Source organism: Vicia villosa, unplaced genomic scaffold (genome assembly GCF_029867415.1).
Source record: "Vicia villosa cultivar HV-30 ecotype Madison, WI unplaced genomic scaffold, Vvil1.0 ctg.006261F_1_1, whole genome shotgun sequence".
NCBI lineage: Eukaryota > Viridiplantae > Streptophyta > Magnoliopsida > Fabales > Fabaceae > Vicia > Vicia villosa.
The window spans coordinates 825-12,711 of NW_026706755.1; the positions used below are offsets into that span (position 1 = coordinate 825).

General features: G+C 32.3%; 1 long non-coding RNA gene and 1 pseudogene across 1 annotated transcript; one reads left to right on the forward strand and one right to left on the reverse strand.

Moving 5' to 3' along the window:
* Window positions 1-5,037: 5,037 nt before the first annotated feature.
* Window positions 5,038-5,501, reverse strand: LOC131642970 (nuclear transcription factor Y subunit B-like; annotated as a pseudogene).
* A 5,276-nt stretch (window positions 5,502-10,777) lies between these two features.
* On the forward strand, window positions 10,778-11,125 carry LOC131642971 (uncharacterized). Its single transcript, XR_009296103.1, has 2 exons — window positions 10,778-10,986; window positions 11,074-11,125. It is a non-coding gene; the product is annotated as an uncharacterized LOC131642971 (long non-coding RNA).
* Window positions 11,126-11,887: the final 762 nt, after the last annotated feature.

The following is an 11,887-nucleotide window of genomic DNA, read 5'->3' on the forward strand; positions in this document are numbered from 1 at the left end:
TTTTAATACCGGGCCATACCTCTGATCTGTAGAGATACGTGAACTGACTCTTTTTTGTCGCTTAATGCTTTCGCATTTTTTTTGAAAATTCACAGAGTCGCCACCGACCTTTTATTTTATCCAATTAAGGAAAGGTTTATAAAAGAAACAGAAAAAAGACCTTTAAGAAATTCTGGGTAAGGGGGTAGGTTATACAAAGGGAAGGTGTTAGCACCCTTTGTATCCATGGTTATCCATGGGCTCTTAAGTTTGCTTAGCTCACTTGTCTTTCGATCACTTTTCAATTGCTCTGAAATTGCTCATATGTGGTTTCAAATACCTTTGTAATTTGAATTTTGTAATGATCCGTGTGTGGATGTATACAAAATGCTTGTTTATCTTTCGAAAGATGTTTTGAAAAGAACGTTAACTTTGTAATAACCCGTGTTTGGATGTATACAAAGTATTGTCTTTTTTGAAAGTTTTGAAAAATCAACAGTGTATGAGAATTTTGTTTGTTTTGATTTGAGCAAGCAAACTAGGAGGTCTACCCTGAGTTGTAAGGTCTTTATCCTATTTCCTTTAAAAATCTATCCTTTCACCGGATATAAAAGCAAGGTTCGATTTTGTACTCAAAACAGTGGAATTTTGACTTTGATTTTGAAAAGAATGAGAAGGGATTACCTCAAGAGGTGCAAGTGTGATTGTGATTGGATTCAGATATTTATCTTTGAAGTTAGTGATCTAACGGTTCAATTTTATCTTTGACATACACGCAGTTTATATTTGCTGGAAATTAAAGTGCGGAAATGTAAAGTGCGGAAAGTAAATCTACGCTATTACATCGATTGTGCGGGAAATGTAAACTAGCCTATTTACATGAATTTGACATCCTATACATTTATCTAGGAATTTTAAATTGCAAGAAACATAAAAGGCATGTTTTTGGAATTTTTATGATTGGTTTTAATTATAATTAATGCATGATTAATTAAATTAAAATGAAGAAAAAAGATGAAAATAGATTTAAACCTAGAAATTAAGTTTAAAATATGTACAAAATATTTGTTAATTAATTTTAAAACAAAACTAATTTTTTTGGAATTTTTGGAAATTGATTTGAAATTGATTTAAGTTAATTAAAACATAATTATGCAAATAATTATACAAATAATTAAAACTTAAAAAGAAAATTATTCAAAATATGTACAAAATTAGTTTATAATATATAAACAATATTTAATATAAAGAACAATTTTTTTATGATTTTTTGATTGGTTAGAATAATTAAAAAGAAAATATATAAATATATACTAATTAATTATGCAAAATATTGAAATTATGAAGAAAAATAAAATATTTTTATTTCAGAAAATAATATATTATTTTAGAAGTCTAAAAATATTTTTTGTGTATTTTTTGGATTTTTAAAACTATTTTTAATTAATTTAACAAAGAAATCAAAATAAAATAGAAAATAAAATAGAAATAAAAGGATACTGATCCTGTGTGGAAATTTATGAGGGAGTATGATGTGCACGCGTGATCTGGAGCGTTGGATGAGTCATAAATGAGATCAGATGGTCCAGATGGTGAGGGAACATCACTTATGACACGCCTGCAAAACACTGAAACCAAGGGTTATATTCAAAAAAACGCGCGCGTCAGAACCAATAGGGGGGTGACACGTCTTCGTCTTCAACCTTCAGACAAGACTTTTAATAGCGCTTTCTTACCAAAAGCGCTGTAATTGGTTACTTACTAAACCTGCAAAATAGCGAATAGGGTCAAACGTACACATAAACTTGGCGCGACCTATCAGTTCAATTCGTTTGGTCCATGCGAATTCAATGGTACTAATTAGAACCTCTAATTTTGCCTAATTTGGAAAGCCCTAATTTTGAAGCTATGAACCCTAAAATGGTGATTTCGTTTGTACGTGTCCAAACTTCAATTAAGTTTCCAGAAATGATCTACACCTCAAACCAAACTCAATAGTATGTCTACATCTTGTTAAACATGTGTGAATAACCAGATACGAATTGATTTTAGTTTGAATAAATTTTGACCTGTGTAGCTCGATTCAGTGAGCTTCAAGGCTTGTAATTGATTGAGATAGTTTCAGTGATGTTCAAGGAAGGTATTTGAGTGTTTAGTTTGAATGGAAAGTGACTTAAATTTGGAATTCGAATTTCAAAATTCTTTGAATATTTTAAGAGATTACAAGTGTGTTACAAGCAAGAGTTTTGCTCTCTATCTCTGTCTCTCTTTGTTACTGAAGTGCTATAGCCTATTTATAAGCATTAGAGTGCTTAGAAACTAAGCCAAAAGCATTGATGAGTTTTTTGGAATCTTGACTTTTTCAACATTGGTAGCTTTGTCTTTAAGCCACCATGGCTTGATTTTCTTCTTCTCCTCTGCTGTACTTTGCTTTGGGACAGAGTTGAATGAGTCTTGCTTGGAATACAAGCTATTCTTTATCCATTTCATTTTCTTTTTAATTTTAATCTTAAAATAAGATAAAATTATGCCAAAAATAGATAAAAAATGATGTGGGCTTAGTCTTGGTCGTGGGAGGCCCATATCATCATGGAAATGATGTTTGAATGCTGAAAACTTGGCCCCATTTGGAAAAAATACAATTTTGAACAATGTTGGTTTCATGCATTTTCCCAAAATTTAGCCAACTTCAACAAGGTGTAAATCCTTCAATTTTTGTCATATGAAGGAGATCTTGCACTTTTTGGAAACCTCAAAGAGTCCTCTAACCAATGCCTTTGGTCTCATGTCAAAATGATTTTTGAAGCTCCTTGTGTGTCCTTTTGAAAAAAGTGTCTTTTTGTTGACTTTGAAAATGACCTGTAATGTCTTTGATCATATTTTTCAAATGGTGAATCCAATGACCATGGGATCAATGGTATTTGAAAGATAATTGAATTTCCTTCAAAACAAGCTTTGGTTTGAATTTTTTGGATGAAGGATGAGAGAGTTATGATCAGTCAAAGTTGAGTTGACTTTTCAGGCAAAAACCCTAATTTTGAATCTTAGGGTTTTGTTGATTTTTGATCTTTCCTTGATGAATTATGATCATCCAATGATCAAATGATGAATCCTTTGACAAAATATGGACTTTGACAAAAAATTTCATTTTTGACTGTCTGTTGACTTTTTTGGTCAAACGGGTCGTCTGTTGACTGTTTGAGCTGCTGACGGTGCGTCTGAGTGAATTGAAGTTTGAAAATTTGTCTGATGGTACTTTGAGATATATGGATGTATATGAAATCCATTTGAGCTCTCAAAAACTTGTTGCCCCTGTAAAAACAAGAAAAACCTTGATTAGGGACTGTTTGTGTAGGAGACAGTTAAGCGTACCTGATTTTTGTGCAGTGTTGAGTCTCTGCTAATCATGTGATATTCAGAAGACTTCTTGAACAAAAATCTTGGAATTTTGAATTGTGAAAGATTGATTTGATTGATGGTACAAAACACTGAGAATTGTACTGCCAGCAGTTTGGCTGTCAACTGACTGTTCAGGTATTGATGTAGCAGTTAGAGTGAAAAATCAACAGTCAAGGTTAATTTTCTTTTTTGTTGTTGTTTTTGTTTTATGTAAAAAATGAAAGTTTATTTACATGACTTGTTAGAAAAACACAGACATAATAAATAACATATATACTGTTACCAGTACAGTCTGAGTTTCCTGATTCTGCGCCTGCAAAAAGATTTAACTCTGTACCAATTGTGTCAGTACTATTTATCTGTAAATAAATAAATAGCATGTGTGAAGTAATAAACAGTATTTGGTGTTTGCGTAAGAATAAATTCAACTGCAAGCCAAATTACTGTATAAGAAAAATTCTAAAAACTAAGTTTTTCATATGTCAGGATATTTGTTGAAATAATCCATGATTATATGAGACCCTAAATTTTCAGATTGGAGTTTTCTTGAAAAATATGTGGGCAAATTTTGGGGTATAACAAATGGGCAGATTGCAAGCGGAGAAATTCAGCGTAATTTGGTTCGCGTGTATTTGGATACTGTGGAATGGGCGTAATGAAAAAGTATTTAGAGATAGTTCGAGATCAGCGGAACAAATGTGCGAAGACATTAAGATTGCAACGTGGAAATGGTTGAAGTGTAAAGGGAAAGGTTTCAACTACTCCCTCAACCAATGGATAATCAACCCGGCTGCGTGTTTGGGAATCAGCTATTGAATGGCCAGCGGCGGAGTATTGGGTGAATCGGGCGATTTAGGCGAAATCCTATTTTTCTGTCTCGGTCTGGTATTCACCGGTGTCAATTCGGAGGTCGGTTTTCAGTTCGTTTCGGTTGGGAGTTAATTCTCTGTACTGTCAACCTGTAACATTTTTGTTTTCATAACAGAGTTTGATTTCAACTTCATTCTGCCTTATTTGGAGGCAGAGAGATTCAGGCTATTTGGATAGGAGACAGTAGAACTCCACTGGGCATATTTGGAGGTGAATCATAATGGGGTGGAATATTTAGGATTGATGTGTTTTAGCATAGGAGTGCAATTCTTCCTTTTCTGTAATATAGGCATTATGTACCTTTATGTATCTCTCTTATTTTGATGGGCTGTACTGGTGTGAACTATGTACCATTTAGACTTGGCATGGCTTATGCCTAGTCTCTTATATTTAGTTATTATTTTTTTGCTTTTCCAAAAAAAAAAAACTTGGAAACCCTGTGGGATGCTTCCTGTGAACTCCATATTAGCAGCAAGTAACAAATCCCGCATAACTACAACAACTGCAGCATAAAATTAAACCATTACAAAGATGTACACACGAAACAAAAAATTCGTTGTAAAATAAAGGATTTGAAATTACCTCCATTTGCAACATTTCCAATTGACCGACGATAAATTAAAGAAAAAAATTACCATCAGTAAAAAGCCCAACAACAATAAAACTTCAAAACAACTCTTTAAACATTGTCAGAGGACCTGATTCTCATTTATTCTCACCGGCGACCAAAAAAGTGTGTAAAGTAAAATCGCAAAAAATTGAAAAACAGTAAACTGAAATAGAATTGACCTCTTTGTATCTCGAAAGGTAAATCTTAAGAGGATCAATATAATCCTCGCAACTTAACGTCGTCATCGCCCAAAGTAAATCATCACCGTTAATCGTATTCCTCCTCTCTCTCTCTCTCTCTCTGACACTTATCAAAAGCCCTGCACAATTTCAATACAACCAAATCAAAAACAAAATCACAATCAATTCACTGTACGAATCAAAGAGAAAAAGAAAATCAAACATACTCGTTGATGATGAAGCTGATGAACTCAGAGACACATTCCTGAACCGTCTCTTTAGCATCATTCGCGATTTTACCATTAGCAGTGAGAGTCTTCTTTATGATGCGGCTGATATTTACAATAGGAAGAAACCTATCCTACTTGTGGATGTTAGAGCGCATACTCGTGGATGTTAGAATGCGGACTGTGCTCACCGCTCTCGTGGCTTCCACCACCAGGACTCACTGGAGCGTCAGACATATCGTCGAAACCCTAACAAACATAGCGAACTAAAACCCTAGAGAGAGAGAAAGAGTGTTGTGATATAATATTATTTTGATATGTTTTGTTGAAATTACAGAAACATTTATGCATTGAAAACAAAATGAAACGTTTGCATTGAGAGAGCCCGGGAAACGAAACGTTTGCATTGAAAACAAATGTTATAATTAATATCCGTTCAAAAAATTAACTAATAGGGTTAACATTCTGCGGTACCTATTTTACCCCTAAAAAAATAAGTAATTGATAAATCAGATAAAAGGGTTTTTTTTAGATTTGCCAAAACATAATTAATTAAATATTAAAAAACAATTAAAGATAATTATAGAAACATTTCTTCAAATAGCAATTTTATAAATAGTAAAGAATCTAAAAAGTTGACACTTGGCAAACTTGTCAAAGTACTCATTCTAGCGGTGAAATTGGTGAGACTAAAGCCATGAGAAAGACTTAGCTCATTTGTTTTAAACAGAGTCGCCACCGCGCTTTATTGTTTCCAAAGAGGAATGAGAGAAAGAGCGAATAAAACCCACAGAAGTTTTTAAAATCAAAACTAATAAACTTATCAGAGATTTGGGTGAGGGGTTTATTATACAAGGGAAAGGTTTTAAGCACCCCTCATATCCATGGTACTCCATGGGAACCTCTTTGAAAATGTTATTGTTTTTGTTTACATGTATTTTGAAAAGCATATGTGAACTTGTTTAAAAAGAGTGTGGGGGTGAGAAAAGAAGTTTTTGAAAGTGAGATCGATAAGACATCGCATCTTAGGCCTACATACCCCTTTTAAAGAAAATGGAAGTCAGAGATTTTGTAGTTCCTCTTAAAAGGAAAAATGAAAGGGCCAAAGTGGCCAAAATATTTTTGGGTGTTAAGCTTTAACAATACTCAACAAGTTTTTTAATAAAAGGGGCCAAGCTTTAACAATACAAGGTCAATGGATTAAGAGTAGTATCACCGAGAATAATTCTCCTCTTAGTACCAAGATCTTAAAACAAAGGGACCAAGCTTTAATAATACAAGGTCAATGGACTAAGAGTAGTTTCACTGGGAATAATTCTCCTCTTAGTACCAAGGTTTAAAAACAAAAGATTGGTTGAGTTTTAACAATACAAAACCAAGGGTGGATTTTAAAATGTTGAGCTTTAACAATACAAAACCATTTTTAAACAAGTGAAAAGCTTTAACAATACTTTAACACAAAATAAAAGAGATTTGGAAAAGAGTTTGAGTACCTTGACAATTTTAGTCAATACCATTCTCATTCCTTTGGATTTTCAACAAACAACTCAAGCAATCAATCAATGGATACCTCAAGTGTGTGTGTGATGATATGTGTCACAAAAGATAAACAAGTGAGTATAACAATCATCAATGATAATGAGCAAGGGTGTGTATACCTTTAAATGGTTTCATATATGGATGAATGATGGATGATGAATGTGAAACTCATGCATGTGGATTAGGTAAACAAAGTATATACAAATGATAATACAATGGGTAATAAGTATAAGAATACAATGATAAAAATCAACAAGTATATGTACAAAGGATGATGGTTAAGATAAACAAATATGTACAAAACACAAGGATTGAAATCAACAAGTATATGTACAAAGTAACAAGTTCATGGATAAGCAAAGATCAACATGTTCCTTTTTGGATTAGGGTTTTAAACCTAGGGTTTAAAAAATTAGGGTTTAAAATTAGGGTTTTAGAAATTAACACCTACACCTAATTAATTTTAATGATTAAATACCAAATTCTAAAGGAGAATTGGTCTAGGGGTACATGAGAAAGTTAAAGACATGATATCCTAGCCCTAAATATTCACAAAAATATACAAAGCTACTTTGAAGAGATATTCAAAATAAAAGGATTTTTGGTGGATTTTTTAATACATAAAAAGACATATTTTGATTAAATTTTAAATGATGAAATAACAAATATTTTTGAGTTTTTTTTAAGCATGATAAGAAAATACACAAGTTAAATAAACTACATAAAAAAGAACAAATTAAAAAAGTTAATTTTCCTATTTTTAATGATTTTTCAAATTTGGAGAAAAACTTGAAATAAATTAGTGTTAAAAAGGTAGGTTTGGCCCTTAAAAGACTTGAACCCATGCACCTTGCTTCAACTCTCAAAACAAATACTACAGGGCCAAGCGCTTGGCCCAGTCAGGAAGTGCACTCACGTTGTGAGATATCAAAACCAGTTCATAAATGAAAAAAAACACAAAAAATAAGATTTCTTGCAAAAGGTGGGGTTCGAACCCACGCACTGGGGGGAAGAGGACTAAGGGCGCGCTGGTAACCAAGTGTACTGAAACGATGTAGTCATTTAAGAAACTCTTCCATTTTATTATATTTGAAACTTGTTTTTTAAATTGAAGAATGGCGCGAAGGCCATCTTCATCTTCTTCGTGAAGCAACAAGAACAACAACCATGACTGATTTTTGAACTTTCTCAAATCTTCATCAAATTAAAAAAAAATGTAAGATACTAGATTGCTCAGAATTTTGTCACGATTTCAACCATGCATCTTTCAAGAATTAATTCAAATTAAAAACACATCAATTTCTGACAAAACCATATGAACCCTAAAACTTACTTTTTAAATTAAACTCTTAAAACGTGAAATCAAGCCCTAAAACCTTAGGGCTATTGTTCCCTACATTTTTATGAATGGAATAGTGTTAAGCTTTTTTAAGAATGATGCTCAAACAAGAGAGTTCAAAGTTTGAGTTCTACCTCTTAAAGTTTGGTAGGTTTGTGTTTGGTTTGTATTTTGGAAGGTTAAGGCTCTCTTTGGCTCTTTAATGGAGGTATGAGAGTGATTTTTGGCTAGGGGTGTTTGGGAAGTGTTTGGAGATGATCAACAGCTTCCAAATGATGTATGGAAGATGTTAGAAAGGTTGGTTTTCACCTAGAACTTCTCTAACTAAAAATTGCTATGAAAATGCAAATGACACAAAAAAAGGATTTTGTAATGAAGAATGACTTTGGGATTTCTTGTGTGTTTGATGCCAAGAGCAATGCTATCTATTTATAGGCATAAATTAGGGTTTGTGGGTGAAGGAATCTCAAAAATTTGAGCTCCCATGTGATAGTTGTACCCTTTTGCTTGTTTATGAAGAAATGTGAAAGTTATGGTTTCAATGGAAGGTACAAGGCTTCAAGCATGCTTGTATGACTTTGTTCTGAACATTAGAGGTTTGCTTGTGGTGTTTAACTTACTTTTGCTGCAGAGGAGACATGGGAGAGGCTCAAGACAAGTTGACTTAGCATAAAGCAATGCTTTTCTAAAATAGAAGTGGTGACTTTTGTACACAAATGGCATGGAACTTGGATAATTCTTAGAACACATGGACCATAGCTCAAAAGAGAGTGTAATCTTCTGAGTTTGGTGCCTTGAACAAGTTAGAGGGGAGCCATATTGACAAAATCATATCTCCTAGATCAAGCCATGAAATTTAATGCTATTGATCTCTTTGGAAAGCCCTTACTACATACTTCAAGTCCCTTGTTAAAAGTTTTCTCAAACTCTTTTGGGATCATGGAGAAAAATGGCCACAAATTTCCTAGTTTTAAACCGTGATTGGACTGCCACATTGGATTTTATTTATTTTTCATTTTTTAAATACTAAATTGATTTTTATTTTTAATTTTATTTTTAAACAATTATAAATTAATAATATAAAAAAAGTCAAATTTGTTTCTTATTAGGAGTTGAACTCAGGCCCATGTGGTTAATCTTAAACAATTCTAAATTTAAAATAAAAAATAGAAAATTTGTATCAATATGGTCTCGAAGCTAAGTCTCTTCAGATTAAGTGACAGTCAATTTAATACAATAGAAATTGATTTGTCTATTTATAAATGATAGTCACTTTACTAACAATAGAAATTGATTTGTCTAGTGGTTATTGATAGTCACTTTCCTAAATGTAGAAATTGATTTGTCTAATTGTAAATGATAATCACTTTATTAACAATAGAAATTGATTTATCTAGTTGTAAATGATAGTCACTTTACTAACAATAGAAATTGATTTGTCTAGTTGTAAACGATAGTCACTTTATTAAAAATAAAAATTAATTTATCTTGTTGTAAATAATAGTCACTTTACTAACAATTTGTAGCAACCGGCTTAAAATTTTTCGAGTCGCCACCATTATTTTTATCTTAAGGGAAGGGAATTAAATGGATAACCCTATATTTTTAGAGATTCTAAGTTCGCGAGTTTATTAAATAAAGGGAAGGTGTTAGGCACCCCTTATTTCCCTTGTACTCAAGGGGACCCCCTATAGATCTAGGTTTTTTAAGGTTTCAAAAGCATTATTTTCATATTTATAAAAGAAACGGGATTTATTTATTTATTAGGGGACTCGCTTCAATTTTTGATTGAATGCCTACGTATCTCCTTATGGAGAATCAGAGTCCCAATTCGTAGTTCGGGTTTTGGTTTGTGTTTTTTATAGGATTGTATAATTACTTTCAGATTCTCCTTTGAATTTCGTCAGGTTTAGAAAATAAGGTAATTGTGGGCGTAGTTCGAAGTTTAGTAAAAAAGACAATAGTACAATCCTTTTTTATGAAATTAATATTGATTTGGTATTAGTAAAAGGTTTGAGATTTTGATTAAATATGTTTATGACAAATAAATTAAAATTTAGTGAATATATGTGTTAAGAAAAATATTTGAAAGTTAATAAAATAAGAGATTTATCCTAAAATACAACTATATCCAAATTGGTGATTTTTTATAAAATATATTAAATAACTATATATTATGTATTGAAAAAAAAAATAGAAATTTATAATGAATAAGTTTAGTAATTTAATTAATTAAAAGACACAGTGGTGTTAAACTAAAATTGGAGGTGTATTAGAAAAGATAATTAGGTGCAGATGTAAATCTAAACCCAATAAGCTATGAGAGGTGTATTTTTCACTGCTTTTGTAAAAAAGAGTGAAAATGGGGTGTAGAACTCATTGGGCTAGGCCCGTTACTAATTAGTGAATATCCGCTGGATCCAGTGTGGACTGGACCAGGGAGGTTATAATACGCTTGCATAATTTAATACGTTGATTTAATCAAACGGCTCCCAAGGTCTAGCCTCGGGGCCATTGATCTAAAGTAATTTAAATGGATGGCTGTGATTTAATGTAAAATAGGTGCACGTTATTTAATAACAGTAAGGAAAGATGGAGAATCATTTAATTATGTTTTTTCCAATTTTATTTCATTTTCCAATCCAACGTTTTCCTTTCTCTCTCTTTATAAACGATCTTCCTCCCCCCTCTTGCCTCTGTCTCTTTGTTCCACACAAAAACAACAACAACATCCATGAATCCAAAACCCAGAAAACTTGGATCATCCCCTAACCCCAAAATCAAATCACAAGCATGCAATTAACAACATTCAACATGTGAATCATAACCTCGCAAAACTAAGTGGTTTATCGATTTACCTTTTGTTGCGATTCTTCATACGAATTCTTCCGGTTTCCGAGTTTTCCTGAGCTTTCCCTGTTCGATTTTCAGGTGCAGAGACAAGGTGAAAGTGGCGCGGCTGAGCAAGAGGGCGGTGCGGCAGCGATTTGGGGTTTCAGATGTGAAACCCAAATCGTAAACGGCGGAGGGCTTCTTTGAAGCTTTAGATTTAGAGTTCACTCGAGATTCTTCTACTCCTTCTTCTGAATTTTTTCAGTGATTTTTACTCGGTTCATTTTTCGGTCCTTTTTTTCTATGTGATTTTTTTCTTCCCTTCTGAATTAGAAATAGGGTTCAATTTATAGATTTTAGGAATTGTATAGATTAGGAAATTATTGAATTTGTTCTTATGAAATTAAATTGATTTCGATTTGGTTTGTAATTAGAATTTTGAATTAGGAAATTAGATATTTGAGCTTGTTCATGATTCAGATTCGTTTTTGATTCAGTCTCCATTATTAGGTATTTGATTCGGATTTTACTGTAAGTTTAGGGATTTGAATTGAATAATTTTAATTTATTGCTTTGTAACCGTTCTTGAGATTCATGAGATTCTTTAGTATTAATCTCTTTGTCTCTGTTTTTTTTTTTAAATTTGGAAAGGAAAGATTGGATTTTCTGTAATTGACTTGGTGAGGATCTCCTATAATTGAAAAAAAAAACGTTTTAATTTTCTGAGATTTCTGAAAAATCGTGACTTTGGATTCCGTTGGTTTTGTCACGGGTAAAGGTTCGATGAAGATGTATGAAGCATGAAAATAGTAACAATTGAGTGATTCTTTTTTCTTTTCTTTTTTTAAATAAAATAATTTCATATATACCAATTTCTAATATAATATTACTAATAGTAATCAAAATTTAAAAA